Source organism: Lepisosteus platostomus, unplaced genomic scaffold, assembly GCF_059453375.1.
Source record: "Lepisosteus platostomus isolate fLepPlt1 unplaced genomic scaffold, fLepPlt1.hap1 Scaffold_30_H1, whole genome shotgun sequence".
Classification (NCBI taxonomy): Eukaryota; Metazoa; Chordata; class Actinopteri; order Semionotiformes; family Lepisosteidae; genus Lepisosteus; species Lepisosteus platostomus.
Genome location: NW_028291658.1, coordinates 1,206,989 through 1,222,500, shown reverse-complemented (window position 1 = coordinate 1,222,500; position 15,512 = coordinate 1,206,989). Strand labels below are relative to the sequence as shown.

The 15,512-nt window shown below is 43.2% G+C and overlaps 2 long non-coding RNA genes and 2 other non-coding genes across 4 annotated transcripts; 2 read left to right on the top strand and 2 right to left on the bottom strand.

Moving 5' to 3' along the window:
• Positions 1 to 900: 900 nt before the first annotated feature.
• On the bottom strand, positions 901 to 7,890 carry LOC148635097 (uncharacterized). Its single transcript, XR_015933277.1, has 3 exons — positions 7,392 to 7,890; positions 7,146 to 7,292; positions 901 to 4,512 (listed from the first exon to the last, which is right to left on the bottom strand). It is a non-coding gene; the product is annotated as an uncharacterized LOC148635097 (long non-coding RNA).
• A 173-nt stretch (positions 7,891 to 8,063) lies between these two features.
• LOC148635094 (uncharacterized) lies at positions 8,064 to 12,978 on the bottom strand. Its single transcript, XR_015933275.1, has 3 exons — positions 12,873 to 12,978; positions 8,250 to 8,441; positions 8,064 to 8,126 (listed from the first exon to the last, which is right to left on the bottom strand). It is a non-coding gene; the product is annotated as an uncharacterized LOC148635094 (long non-coding RNA).
• Positions 9,317 to 9,398, top strand: trnas-acu (transfer RNA serine (anticodon ACU)). Its single transcript has one exon. It is a non-coding gene; the product is annotated as a tRNA-Ser (tRNA).
• Positions 11,979 to 12,060, top strand: trnas-uga (transfer RNA serine (anticodon UGA)). The gene has a single exon. It is a non-coding gene; the product is annotated as a tRNA-Ser (tRNA).
• Positions 12,979 to 15,512: the final 2,534 nt, after the last annotated feature.

Here is a 15,512-nt window from a genome sequence, read left to right as displayed (position 1 = left end):
ATAGCAAACCAGCACGTCTTTTTTCTCCAATCAGAGGGGTGTCAGATGGTGTCAGCCAATCACCATTCTGAAGCCCTACCATTAACTCTGGTATGGGGAGACCCCAGATGTCACGCCCTCTGCAGCCTGAGGGCGCTCCTTCTCTGTCCTGTCCCTAGTTTCCGGTCTGCTGTCCTTCCTGTCCCTCTCTGTCCCTTGGGCTATATATTCCCGGGTCTTGCACTCTGTCCTGGATCAGCATTGACGTTCGGATGTCCTGAGACCCGCCTAGCACCAGGGCGCCCCACGTCCGCTCCCTGAGGGCATAGGTTTCTATACGGCATTCCTGAACTCTTTGCACTATGAGCCCGGGCCTTTTTCCCGTCTCGCCGCTACGCATATGGGTCTTTTTCCGCTCTCCTGCTCCCCACAGTTAGTCCCTTTGGACGTCCGTGACACCAGAATTCTGTCCCATAGTTTAGACAGATGATAGATACTTTTATTGATCCCGTGAGGGAAATAAAGTAAATCATTTTCATTTTAGGAAATTATTAAACGCTCGGTTAAAAGCAAAGGAGATTGTCTGTTATAGTGGACATAAAAACAAGAGTTCGCTGGCATTATATCTTAGAAAACACAGACCGGCGCCAGACCGGTAAAATGCCAGATGAACTAGGGATTGGACAGTTTCCAAGTGCTTGTACAGTCGATGGAAATGTTCAAATAATTTTGCAAAAGAAATAAACAAAATAATCATTTATTTCTTTATCATATTGGCTAGCTAATGTCCTCTCTTTGCTAGTTAGTGGCTGTGTTTCTGCGTTGGGTAGCAACGGGTGACTGTTCTCAGGCGGAAGATGTAAACAGCTTAATGTTCGTGTTAAATCATTTTTTAAAATTAAAATTCATTCTATACAGCAATCGCATATTTGGGTACCGTTTCATAAAACTTTCATGCTTAAAATGTTTAGGGAGAAATGGAAGACTGGTGTGTATTTTTTCTTTAAACTACCAAGACCAGCCATACACAGTACAGTTTATGTAATACAGTAATGTTTATGTTCCTAAATTAATATCGTTTATGACCTTCAGATGCGTTATGCTCCTCTTCTCTTTATGCTCAGCTACTAAAATTTCCCTTTAGTGGTAAAATCCATATAAATATTCAAAACTAAGCGGATTAAAATGTGCACAGTAAAGTCATTAAATGATTAAATCTTTTCACTACTAACCAATACACCACCAGTGCCCCTGTCGGTCATTTTGGCCAGCCAATCACTTACCGCGGTGCCCTCCGGTGCCCTGCAGTGGCTTGTGGGTAGGTTACTGTACCGCGGGTTTTTATAGCGCATTTTGAATGGCTGCATCTGTATGATGTTATATGATGGGTTTTTTTTCAAATTTTAAATGATCATTTTTCATGGAGCTTTGAAGGGGATAAATTCAGCCTCTTTAGCCAGGCCAGAGCTCCAGAAGCCTGTGTAGGATTCTAGCTTTCTCCCCTTGCAGGCATCGGGCACAGAGGACGTCATGGTTTTCCTAAAAATCTTTTTTTTTTGTATTCCTTGTTGTTCCAAACTTAATTTTAAACACTTTTAATTAGAAATTATATTACAAATAGTGCAAAAAATGACTAATTTCACAAAAAATAATGTAATATAAAACAGATGTTTTTAACTTTATTGTAGTGTTTTAGAAACTAATATGTCTTCAAAAATGGTTATTTTTCACTCCTAGGAATGAAAGCTGTTGTTATATGATGTTTATTTTCAAATTTTGAAAAATCAAAGGATTCTAGCTTTCTCCCCTTGCAGGCATCGGACACAGAGAACCTCATGGTTTTCCTAAAAATCATTTTTTATGTTCCCTGGTGTTTCAAACTTAGTTTTAATTTCTTATTATGTTAAAAACAGGGTAATACATTTCTAATTGGACTATAAATAATGTCATATTGTCTGCTATAAAACTGATGTTTTCAACTCTATTCTAGAGATTCTAGAATCAACTAATAGAGAATTGAAATAAAAAAGGGCATAAGAAGACATTACCAACAACGACCACAAGATGGAGATAGTGTCTAGACATTACCAACAACGACCACAAGATGGAGATATTATCCAAAGAGGCAAGAGGGCAAAGCCGCGATAAGGTAAAATCATTTTTTGAAAGAGATTGCTGTCAGAATGCACATCCGTATCCCAAACAGAATCTCTAGTAAAATATGATCATTTGTGAAACAGGCAAATGAGTGTCTGCTACAATATGATTGCTACATATCTGCATTTGTTGGTTTTTAAGGAGTAATAGTGGAGGGGGTTTAAACCTGCGATCCCGTGTGTTGAAGTATTTCACAACACTACCCCTAGCACATCTGGAAATAAATCCTCATAATGATTATTGCCCTGGGCATGTACCAAAAAATCAGTGAGCATATATATATATATCACTGTGTTGAAGCTAGAGACACAGAATAACTGCAAACACATCCTAGCTACAGTGTAGTTCAGGTGGGTAGCTGCGTCAGCATGCGTAGGCTGCAAAGGAACAAGTAATAGGTTTATTCCATGCTGAAAAAAAGAAGAAAGAGAACACAACGTTTCGGCCGTGGAGCCTTCTTCAGGTGTGAGAGAGACAGGGCAGTAGGCAGAGGTAAAGTAGCGGGAGAACAAAGGTTGGGAGGGAGGAGGAGTGAGAGGCGGGAGCAGGGGACAGAAAGAGAGGCCAATCAAGAGGTGTGAAGTCAGAATGGGTGCAGAGAGGTGTGAAATGAAACTTCCAATGAATGGAGAAAATTTAAAAGAACAGTAGTCTGTTATTAAGGGAAGGGAGAATGTGTGATCCTAGCTGAAGAATAATTTTAGTTTCGGTGGTCTTTCTGATGTATGAGTTCGGAAAAACGTTTTTGAGAACAAAGACGGAGAGATTAGAGTGGTCGTGGCCGTCAGAGGTGAAATGAGAAACAATGGGCTTGGAGAGATCTTTAATCTTCACAGCCCTGACGTGTTCTCTGAAGTGGTCTCCGAGTCTCCTTCCTGTTTCTCCAATGTAGATGGCTGGACATTTACTGCAAGAGATACAGTAAATGAGGTTGCTGGAAGTACAAGATGCTGTCTGGGTGATCCGGAATTGTCCTGAGGGGCCTTGAATGATTGTGGTGGTGGCTGTGTACTTGCAGGTGATACAACGAGCTCTGTTGCAAGGGAAAGTGCCTGGTGTGGATGGTTGTTGAGGGCAGTCAAGGGAGCTGTGAACAAGGAGGTTACGCAGATTAGGTGGTCGGCGATATGAGATGATAGGGTGATCAGAAAAGAGGGCCCCAATGGAGGGATCATCCTGTAGGATGGAAAAGTTGTGGTTAATGGTCCTGGGGATAGGAAGTGTGTTAGGGTGGTAAGGAAGCACCAAAGGAATGTGGTTGTTACGGCGGGAGTTCCTGATCGGGTTGATGGTCCAGGGGGTGTTTTTGGCTGGGGCAAGGGCCCTGTCAATCACACTGCTGGGGTATCCTCTGTTGATGAAAAATGAATACATTTCGAGGGCTTGGTTCTCGAAGTCGATGTCATCGCTGCATAGTCATCGTAACCTAAGGAACTGTGAAAAAGGAAGAGAGTTTTTAGTATGGTTGGGGTGAAATGAGCTGTACAGGAGGTAGCTGTGTGAATCCGTGGGTTTGTAATAAACTGAAGTGGACAGTCGGGGGTAGTTGATAGACAAGTGGATGTCTAGAAACGGAAGAGTGGTGGAAGATATGTTAACCGTATATTTGAGGGACGGGTGGAAGTTGGTTAAATGGTGCAGGAAGAACTCAAGCTGATCGCTGGAGCATGTGGCGGCACCGACGCAGTCATCAATATATCACTTGTAGAGGTCAGGGACATAGCCAGTGTAGGAAGCGAAGAAGCGTTCTTCTACCCAGCCGAGGTCAGGGACATAGCCAGTGTAGGAAGCGAAGAAGCGTTCTTCTACCCAGCCGACAAAAATGTTGGCATAGCTGGGTCCCATTCTGGTGCCCATGGCAACTCCACTGACCTGTTGGTAAAAAAGATTATTGAAAGAGAATGCGTTCAGTGTGAGGACCAATTCTGCAAGGCGTACCAGGGTGTGGGTGGGTGGATCAAGCACTGTGTGTTTGTCCAGCGTGTGCTTGAGGGCTGTAAGGCCGTCATTATGGGGAATGACGGTGTACAGAGATGTGATGTCCATGGTAAAAATGTGGCATTCGGTACCCTGAAATTGGAAATCATTGAAAAGTTGGAGCGCGTGGTTGGTGTCTTTGATGTATGAGGGAAGATCTTCAACCAGCGGTCTCATGAGGCTGTCGAGAAAGGCTGAGATGTAAGTAGTTGGACAGTTACATGCTGATACGATGGGGCGTCCAGGGGTGTCCGGTTTGTGGATTTTGGGGAGGAGGTAAAATTGAGATACCTGTGGATGTTCCATGATGAGCCGGTTCGCCTCCTGGGGGAGCTCGTTACTGCTGATAAGAAGGGAAATGGTGGATACCACTTCCTTTTGGTAGTCAGTGGTAGGGTCCTGTTGGAGAGGGAGGTAGGCAGAAGTGTCAGTTAGTTGTCTAGAGGCTTCAAAGATATATATATCCTTACGCCACACCACAACAGCACCTCCTTTGTCCGCTGGTTTGATGACGATATCATCCCTGTTGCGGAGAGACTGGAGCGCCTGATTTTCTCCTTGGGTGAGGTTAGACCTATGTTTACTGGGTATAGAGAGTGCCTTGGGAGCTTGATTAGTGCATTGGTTGATGAAATAATCAACTGGTGGAAAACGGCCAGAGGAGGGAGTCCAACAGCTCTGTTTGGGATTAATGTTGTTAATGACATCAATAACCGGGTTATAAAGGAACAAGTAACAGTGTTCCTGCACCTTTGACCTCATCCAGAATGTATCGTTTTTTGAAAGGGATTGCTGTCAGAATGCACAACTGAATCCCAAACAGAATCTCTAGTCAAATATGATCATTTGTGAAACAGGCAAATGAGTCTCTCAGGTGCACATTGCTCATTTTCAGACACAATTATGCAATACTTTCACCATGCGTTGAGCAGTAGGGATTAAAGATACCAGAGGTAAGGTTTAAAAGTGATTCTGAGGTGCAACACATCGGCGATACAGCTAGGCATCTGAAATGCGGGGTTTGAGAGCCCTTCAGGGAACACCGTACCCTAAAGGTACCAGAAGTCCACTAGTATAAGCATTAAGTCACTGTCACCCCTGTTACAATGTGATTGCTACATATCTTCATTTCTTTGGTTTTTAAGGAGTAAGAGTGCAGGAGGTCTAAATCTGCGTTCCAGTGTGTTGAAGAATTTCACAACACTACCTGTAGCCCATCTGAAAATAAATCCTCATTTTGATTATTGCCCTGGGCATGTACCAATAAATCACTGAGCATATATATATATCTCACTGTGTTGAAGCTAGAGACCTGTATGTAATAATATGATGCTAAAATTTTATTTTCATATATATTAATGTAATAAATGATTGCTTATGCTTTATAAACAAACCTAATTAAAATAAAAGCTTAAGTTTTGTATTTATCTTGTACCATAGAACATGATTTTCTTTGTATTTCAAGCCCACAAAGTGTCCAAATGACGCACTACATGATATAAGGAAGATTATCACATGCATATCGGTATTATCTTTCTTATGAAAATGCATTCCTTTCATTACCTTTTACTTTTTAAAATGAACTCAAATTGTGTATAATGTAATAATTTAAGTAGAATAGATTCTAATAATATAATGATCCAGTGTGTTGCACTACTTCACTGCTTCACTGCTCTATGCCGTCTGGAAATAAATCCTCAGACTGCTTACTGCCCTGGGCATGTACCAATGAATTACAGGAGCACATCTATATTTCACTGCGTTGAAGCAGGAGACACACAATCACTGCAAACACATCCTAAATACAGTGTTTCATCACCTTTGACCTCATCCAGAACATATCATTTCTTGAAAGGGATTGCTGTCCGAATGCACATTCGAATCCCAAACAGAATCTCTAGTAATATACGATCGTTTGTGAAACATGCAAATGACTGTCTCAGGGGCCCATTCCTCATTGTCAGACACATGTATCTTGTACCATAGAACATGATTTTCTTTGTATTTCAAGCCCACAAAGTGTACAAATGTTCTATGATCATTTCTTTCAGCATTAGGGACTAAATATACCAAACGTATGATGCTAAAATCCTGAAAAAAGGATGTGCTCCATCTCGTCAGTAGATTGGATTCCAAAACTGATTTGGGTCAATATACATTACCTTTGAAGATAAGGTACAGTCTACTGTAGGGAACCATCAACTGAGAAAGCATTGGCCTTCCCTGGGGGTCAGGTAGGTGCAAAAGATAAACCTTTATCCTATCTTTATCTTAAGATAAGTGGCCAAGCAGTATTTTTCCAAGTTTCACCAAGCTCATCATGTTGCCATAATAGACAAAGTTCTATAAAATGTTAAATAACTTTAAAAAAAAGCATCTTGGTCTTTCAGTACTGTACAAGGTGAATTAAACTGTCCCTGGTAATAAAAAGTAATTAGAAGCATCCCAGAAACTTTATCTCTAGAAACATTAGCTGTTTTATATCATGTAATTTAGTGTGATGTTGTCAGAATTCAAGGACATTTATCACACACAGAAATTGGTTCAGTTAAATCTAAAAAACACAGCTAAACATGGGTTTAAATGTAAAATAGAAGTCTTACCTCTTGTCAAAAGATTTAATTCAAGAAGCGATGTAATAAATGATTGCTTATGCTTTATAAACAAATCTAATTAAAATAAAAGCTTAAGTTTTGTATTTATCTTGTACCATAGAACATGATTTTCTTTGTATTTCAAGCCCACAAAGTGTCCAAATGACGCACTACATGATATAAGGAAGATTATCACATGCATATCGGTATTATCTTTCTTATAAAAATGCATTCCTTTCATTACCTTTTACTTTTTAAAATGAACTCAAATTGTGTATAATGTAATAATTTAAGTAGAATAGATTCAGGTAGGAAATATAGAGTCATGATGTTTATGGCTGACATCATTTCACATGGGTGAATTTTAAGCTAAGAAATAAAAACATTTACAATGAAGATACCATTGCTTAATTTTTAATGCCTTTAAAAAATAAATACCTCCTGAGAATAATTTGCCACTCCCAGATCCTTGGTAAGGTACTGTTTGAATCCAATCAGGAGAGGAGCATCCAGGGAGTGCTTTCTATAGAGTCCAGCTTGGGCCACTCTCTTCCGGCCTGCTGATACTTTTTAACTACTCAGGGCCTGTAAAGATATAAAACACCGGTTTAAACATTTTATACCTATAAGACAAATTAGAATTTTAGTAAAAAATACATACATCTGAAAAATAAAAAGTCTTACTGCTGATAGAGTTCTTCAGAGCTCACATCTTCCCCTTCCTTATCCGTTTCTGTTTCAGTTTCTAGAGCAGCCTCTGGCATCTCTTCCTCCTGGACAGCGGCCTCTTGCTCAGGGCCGCTGGAATGCAGGTAGATTCTTTTCAACATGCTTTTACATAATATGTTGTAACAATGATTTCAAAAAGAAACTACAGAAGCCTTACAGATTAAAAATATCTCACCTTGCCGATGTGTCTTCAGGCTTCCCATGTACAAAAAGGCCCAAGGACTCTAGCAGCCTTACAACCACTATCCTGTTTGCCTCACCAGACACGATCTCTATTCTGTGGTAATCCACGATGACCCCGTTCTTCAGGTGATTCATCATGTCCTCCCTCGCCTGTTGAGAGGCCATCCTGATCTCTTCTGCCGTGGCGTGCTTCATACATGCCCTCTTCAAGTGAGCAGGAAGCTGATCAAAAGTATTCAGGCACATCTTGCACACCAGGGGAATCCTCGCGGGTTTCCTTTGAAAATAAATAATACCATCTTTGTATAGAAACAAGCTTAGACTGATTTCTTAAATTATCCTTAAAATTCTCTCTCATAGTTTGAGCATAATGATTTTATTGCATTTATATAAGAATTGCTCATTGCTCCAAAATAAATAATGGTTTCATAAAAAAGTGAACACTTACTTGGTCTCAGTCACAGACTTTCCAATAGAAGCCATTGTGGAGTTCAGCAACTGCATGTCCTAGAAGTAGGGAAGGAATTTTAAAAGAGAAATTGAATTACAATACAGAAGCAATGGCTGAGGGATCACTGAAATATATATATATACAAATTCCAAAGACTGAGTCCATATAGAAACAACTACCTTTCATTTTCAGCATAAGAAAAAAAAACATTATCTTCCAAACCATCATAAAATTGTCCCTTCTTCCAGACTCTACTTCTCTCTTGTAGTAGTATAGCAGACCTTTCCAGGTGAGCAGATCACAGAGTCCGAAATGAGCTTCCTCCATCAAGCAAAGTACCTGAACATGACTCTGTCTTCATAAAAGCGCCCCTGTAATAAAGAAATTAAATCCGAAATCAAGAGGGCAGTTGCCTACTGAAATACAAGAAGTCATCAATTTTAACCTAGCAACACATTAAAGGCTGCATCTATACAAGTACGATTCTAGAAATGCTCACCAGATTATGTTTTAAGAAGGAACTGCGCCTCAGGTTCCGCCGAGATCTTAACTCGGATGGCAGGATTCAGAGTCCGGAGTGTGGACTGATGGCGCACGGAGGGTCCACATACTGTGGATCCCTCAGTGATCTTCCGCGTATTCAAAACGCCAGCGTGTGACTCCCCTGTCCCCGTGACCTCATTGCTCTGCTCTCTCCTCTGTGCAGCAGAGCCCGACTCATGGTAAAGTGAAACAAAATATGCCCTCAACGTAAGATTTACTCTGGAGCGAGGATAGATGTTACCTTTTTATCATTGAACAGGATGTATGTGATGTGGCGACTAGGTTCAATTTTGTATCCTCTTTAAAAGATTAAGGACTGGGGTGAGCGTGATTTACCAACCTTTCAGCTAAGAACCCGACGTGCGCACCGTTTAAGCTGCATAGACTCGGTCGTTTAACTCTTCTCCATTAGCAGGGTTAAGGTTAAAGAAAAAAAACATTGCTGACTTCTTTTTTTTTTTGCCTGCCGCTAGCGCTGATTAGCAAGGTTTGTATTTCATGTTTTGCAAGTTGCATCCATTTTAAGAAAAACAAGTCGCGTTAAAGACAGGAAATGAATACTTGTATTTAATTAAGTCCAGCCGTAGGCGGTTGTCCGTAAGGACCAGTTCTGTTCGAGAAGACAGAACAAAGAAGGCACCGCTGGGATTCGGACCCAGGATCTCCTGTTTACTAGACAGGAGCGCATTACCCATCAAGTTTCGACGAGGTGGCCGAGTGGCCAAGTCGATGGACTACTAATCCATTGTGCTCTGCACGCATGGGTTCGAATCCCGTCCTCGTCGCTTTCCATGTCTGATATGTGTGCCTGTTCGACGTTGGTCCTCCTGTTGTTTGCTCCGGTACTAGAGCCGTACATTTTCTAGCGGTGGCTGAACATGGTATAGTAGGCTAACGTCGGTATCGAGCAGTGGCAGTAACAGTATTTACGTGCCGCTGCTGCCAAGTGGCTCTGGGTTGAGACCGCGTTTTCACTTACTTGCACGGAGAAACGGAGAAAGCGATTTTTGACAGTCTCTCGAGAGACTGCGCTAGGTGTTTAGGGATAGACTTTGTCAGTTCCCCCTGGGATGATGGCCTCTCAAATAGTTTGTGATTCCTCTAGACGTTTATACACTAGAAGCCTGCTTCGTGGCTTAAATCCAAGCTAAGGAAACGAGTTAGAGGTCTGATGCAGAACTGCGAATTCAATGAACGGGAACACTACAGTACATTGCACTGTATGTGTGAGGAAAGCTGCCCCCTTCTGTCCCTTGTCGACCGAACAGAGGACTGTAAAGGGTACCGCCAAGAAACTTTAGGATGCTGGTTGGAATCCAGCTCCAAAGAAGCCCCTTTGGGTGTTATGTCATCAAAAAGTAAGAACAGCGAATCTCCCTTTGATCAAAAGCGCAACAGAACTGTTTTCCGTGGAGCAGGTTTCAGACCCGTAGACCTGTTTTATTTGTAGGGCAGGGAGCATTCCCAAACGCGAATCTCCTGTGTTAGAAATGCTTTGGGCGGCGTGAAGTGAAAATAAGAAGTGGGCTCCAGATGCACATGGAAGCAATCAAGTGTTTCATCCGAGCTGTTTCAAAGACTGCTCAACAGCTTTCCTTTCACAGAGGCGCAACGATTAATGATGGGGGTGCACCCTTCAATGCGCCTTACGACTCTAGGGAGTGATTGAGACGATTCGTAGCGTGTGCTCATTTCCCTCTATTCCCCGTGTTGCAGTGGTGGGATGACGTAAATTACTGCTTCGACACGTAACGGCATTAGAATCAAGTGCAGGAGCTGAGGGCTTTAGTTTTGTTTCGTTTTCCATGGCGTTCGTAAGCGCGCAAATCAAAGGCAATTCCTGCGTCTAACACGATTGTAAATGCTTTTGAAAGTGCAGTGTGGTGCAGCTTGTAAAATCCTTGTCCACATTTGTGGTTTGTTGATGTTTTTCTGTCTGCCAAAGTTGCATTTTGACATCCGGACGGGGAGACTTTATCATTTGAACGTGAAGCCAGCCTTAAACCCTCTGAGGCGTGTCTGTCTGCCGGCACGTATTTTGTGAAAGGTATTTTTTTTTTAACGGAGAGCGACTTAGAAAAAGTTTCCGCAGCCACCTCGCACTCCGTGTTAGATTAAAGGAGGAATGCGGCAGCGGCGAGGTCTCTGTAGTCATCAGAAGAATCAGTTCTTCAGATAACCACACACTTTGTGTTCGCACCTCTGGTGCTCTACTTATGCCTTTGAAAACCTAATGAATAAAGCTGAAAGAACCGACACGATATGTAGGTGCTGGTAAAGCACGCAGTAAAGAACTGTTAACAGCAAGGGTTTCAGTGGGTTAACTGAGGAGAAGGCGTGATCGCTAATTGTTGACTTTGTATTTGGTGTTAGAAACACTCTTACTGTGCATGACGTGCAACAAATGTAGCCACAGAAATTGCATCACGCTTTCATGTATGCTATTGCAGACACCAACGTTGCCTAGATAGAAAACCGAAATAGCCGTGGGTTTGCTTGCTGGTCTGAAGGATCTCTCTTCGAATATCTATCATTTGTCAATGGAAGTAAAAGGCGCTGCAATCTCATACGTTCAGAATCAAACTCGCAGCTGTTGTTCGACTTTATTTCTTGACTAATTACAACTGAGTGTTGCATGAGCAGTTACGTAAACTTGTCTGGTATATTTGAACACAGATGCCGTTCTTCAATTAAAACTAACAGTACATTGTCAGGGACATTCAGTTCTATAAAAACAAGAGACAGACAAGAGAATATTTCTACCTTTCATGTGGACTACGTGTTGACTTACTGATCAGAATAATTGAAAAGTTCGGGTCATAGCCGATGCAGTGCGTGCTAATTAGAACAACAGCAACGCTGAGCTCTCAGCACCGTACTGAGCCCAGGTGTTTTTCTAAAGCTGTCAGGTGCAGTTCATTTACAGTACGCCCCGTGTCTCAACGGTAGGACGAAGTCAAATACTGCCTCGACACGCAACAGCATTATAATAAACCGCAGGACTTGAGGGCTGTTCTCTTTGAATGTTCCAAGTCATTCGTAAGAGCGTAGGTCAAGGGCCATTCGTGCATCTCCTGTAACTCGAGTAAAAATGCTATTCAAAGTGCAGTGACTGAAATCGTCATCCACATGTCTCCGTTGTTGATTTCTTTCTGTCTAAGAAAGTTCTATTTTCATGTCCGAACGGGGAGACTTTATCATTCCAACTTGAAGCCACCCTTAAGTACTCTGAGGTGTGTGTCTGCTTACACGTATGGCGTAAAAGGTTTCTTAAACGGAGAGCGAACTTGAAAAAAGTTGCCGCCGCCGCCGCCTCGCACTCCCTGTTCGATTGTAGCAAGACGCCAACAGCTGCAGTATTCGCTGTAATCGTGGCCGAGTGGTTAAGGCAACAAACTTGAAATCTGTTTGGGTCTCCCTGCGCAGGTTCAAATCCTGCCGACTACGGTGTCCTTTGCATTTGCTCTCGTGCGTGCGTGTAAAAGGACCAGCGCTGTTTTGTTTTCGCTGGGACCTTTAACACTCTTAATCGCCTGGACCCGCAGCCTGTGAAATCGATTCTTCAGCACCCACTAGTGACGCTTTGCAGCTGGACGCAGATAACGATGCTTTTCTGCAACGAGCTTTCCAGCTGAATTTTCTCGGCAGCTCCATACTGAACCTGTTCTCCATTGCAACATAGCGGAGGCTCGTCACGTCTATAGCAAGGCTGTGTAGGACCGCATACGCCACAGTGACTTGTACACAGACCACATGAAAGGCAAGCAAAATACACTTTTAAAATTCCAAAGACTCACAAGGTCAGAGGAACAGCGATGACCTGAACAGATCTGTTACAGAAGTCTAGGTTGACCTTTTTAGAGCTGTAATTGCATTTTTGTTTAATAGAAGATCAAATCTACTCGCATGTACCAGCACCTTACAGTTTATTGATGTTAATTCTGTTTAAGTAATAAGATTGCTAACGATGTTGGACTTTAGCCGGTGTTTTTTAGAACAAATTGCTTACACTTCTGTGAGGAATACGCAGTACGTGCCATTGTCAGTCATTGCTCACCATACCTGTAACTTCCTCAAATGGTGAAGGTCCACAAACATAAATGAAAAAAACCCTTGTTGTAGATGAGGTGCACAAAAAAGCAGCCCCTGATAGTGTATAACACATTTATACTATTGCAGAGACACATGTAACATATATATATATACTGTATATATATATGAAACAGAAATAGAAACAGAAACAGGAATCGCTTACTCACCTGGAGAATCTCTGTAGGAATATCTAGCATTTATCAATGGAAATAAAAGCTGCTTTAATACAGTGCATGTTCAAACTCAAACCCTCAGCTGCTGTTCTTGTTTGTTTTGGGACAAATTGCAACTGAGCATGGCATGAGCCGTTACGTACCCTTATCTGTTAGGGAATTTCAAGGGAGGAGTTAGGTCAGAATGGGTAGGCTGCAAAACAACAAGTAAAGATTTATTCCAAGATGAAACGTTGTGGCGATTTTCTTATCTTTTCAGCATGGACTAAACGTTTATGTGTTCCTTATATGCTATATATGTATATATTAGCACCAATGTCGTTCTTAAAAACTAACATGAAATTGTCAGGGACATTCAGCTATATACAAAGACGAGACAGACAAAGTAATAATTCTGTATTAACGTGGCCTACATATTGACGCAATGATCGAACTAACTGACATGTTCTGATTCAGATCCCCTGCAGTTCATGCCAATTAGAACAATAGCAATGCTGAGTCCTCCCCACCCTACTGAGCACAAATTCAGCTGCTCTCCAGTTCTGTTCTGCATGTTTTTTCATTGCAATTGAGCTCGGAGCTGGAGATGATCTCCATACAGTTCTGTGTTAACTAGCCCGCACTTGCGTGCTAATTTATGGGTTGTGGCAAATGCTTTTCTATAGTTCATATACATGACGGCAACCTGTTACCGAGGAACCTGAGAGGTTTAAAAGCCTTACGAGCCAGGCAGGACTCAGACCTACAATCTTCTGATCCAAAGTCAGGCGCGTTATTCATTACGCCACTGGCCCATAGAACATGCGCTTGGACTGATTGATTTTGAATTCAAAGAAAAAAGGTTTTCTTCCAAAACACCATTAAATTGTCACATCTTGCAGACAATAGGTGTATTCCATGTTGAAAAGAGAAGAAAGAATACCATGGAGCCTTTTACAGGTGTGAGGCTTCTTCAGGTGTGAGAAGACCTCACAGCTGAAACGCTGTGTTTCCGTTCTTCTCTTTTCAGCATGCAATAAACCTATTACTTGTTCCTTTGCAGCCGAGGCATGCTGACGTAGCTACCCAGCTGAACATCTTGCAGACTCTACAGTACTTCTCTCCTGTAGAAGTAAAGCAGGGCTTGCTGGGTGAGCTTTTGCTCCGGTAAATTAGGTCACGTGTCATGTTAAATCACTTCTTCTAAACACAACATTTTCTGGTGCTAGCTTTCCCCATGAAAAGAGACTGTCACGACCACCAGCCAGCGGAGATCAACACGTAAGCGAGCCAATCAGCACCAGCAGCGGATTACTACTAACAAGCGCCGCCGCACGAGTTAACACACCTGCAATTGCTCTACCGTGCGGCACGCCGGGTTATTTATACCATTCGCACCTGATTCCCGTTGCTCGGTATTGAGTTCTCTTCTTGTTGCTCAGCCTAGCGTTCTCACCCCTCTTTTGCCTTCCTGGAATTCTGCCTGCACCTTTTGCCTTCGGACTTCGGATCTCGTCTCGCCCTTTGGTTTGTTTGCTATCATTGCCTGTTTTGGATTTGACCCTGAAGCTCTCCTTTCGACTACGATTCTGTCTCACGTTTTGGATTGTTCGCCACCAGTGCCTTTACCGGATCTCGACTTACCTTCGCCTTCGGACTACGGCTCAGCTCCTGGATTTGCTCGGTACGTTTACTTACCTCCCTGCGACTCCTGCATCTGCATCGGATCCTTTTCACCTCTACAGAGCAGCGTTACAGAATACCGAGCCAGATTATGGATCCCGCAGACGCACAGACCCTTCGTTCCCTTCTCCCGCAGCAATCCCAGACCATCGCCCAGCTTCAATCTTCTCTCCAACTGCTCACTAACCAAGTCGCCTGGCTTTTTTCTTCCCCTGTTTCGCCGGCTCCCGCACCGATTCCTACAACGCCTTTTTTTCAAACACCTGCTCCAACCACCGCGGCCCCGCCCACCACTCCCTCAACTTTACCATTTGTTCTCCCGGAGAAGTATGACGGCAATCCTGCAGGCTGCAGGGGCTTTATTGCCCAGTGCTCCCTGGCTTTTCAGCTGCAGCCTGAGCGTTTTTCTACTTCTCGACAGAGGATCGGATTCGCACTTTCCTTGCTCACAGGCAAAGCATTGGATTGGGCTGCAGTATTGCTTGCTAGAGGAGAGCAGCTGTTCTCTGACTTTCAGCTTTTCGCTGACCGTCTCCAGGCGCGTTTTTCTCAAAGCAACCTGGATTTGACTTGCCTTCGGCTTTCCTCTCTTCGCCAGGGCGACAGACCACTGCAAGATTATGTGGCTGAATTCCAAGCCCTCGCCACGGAGTCTGCCTGGAACCCGGAAGCTTTGGTTTGCCTCTTCGCTAAGGGTCTCTCGGAGGATCTAAAGGACCACCTGGTGCTCATGTCCTTACCAACCTGGTCTCTAGAGGCGGCTATCGCTGCGGTAGTTGAATTGGACACTCGCATTCGGCTGCGGAGAGCGGAGAGACACCCAGGAAGCAGACCTGTGCGGCCCATGGGTCCTCCCCTCGTGGCGCCCACCCTGCCACATGCACCCCTGTCCTTGGAGGAAAAGGAAAGGCGCCGTCAGGAGGGGCTGTGTCTGTACTGCTCTGCGTCGGGTCACCTGCTCGCTACTTGTCC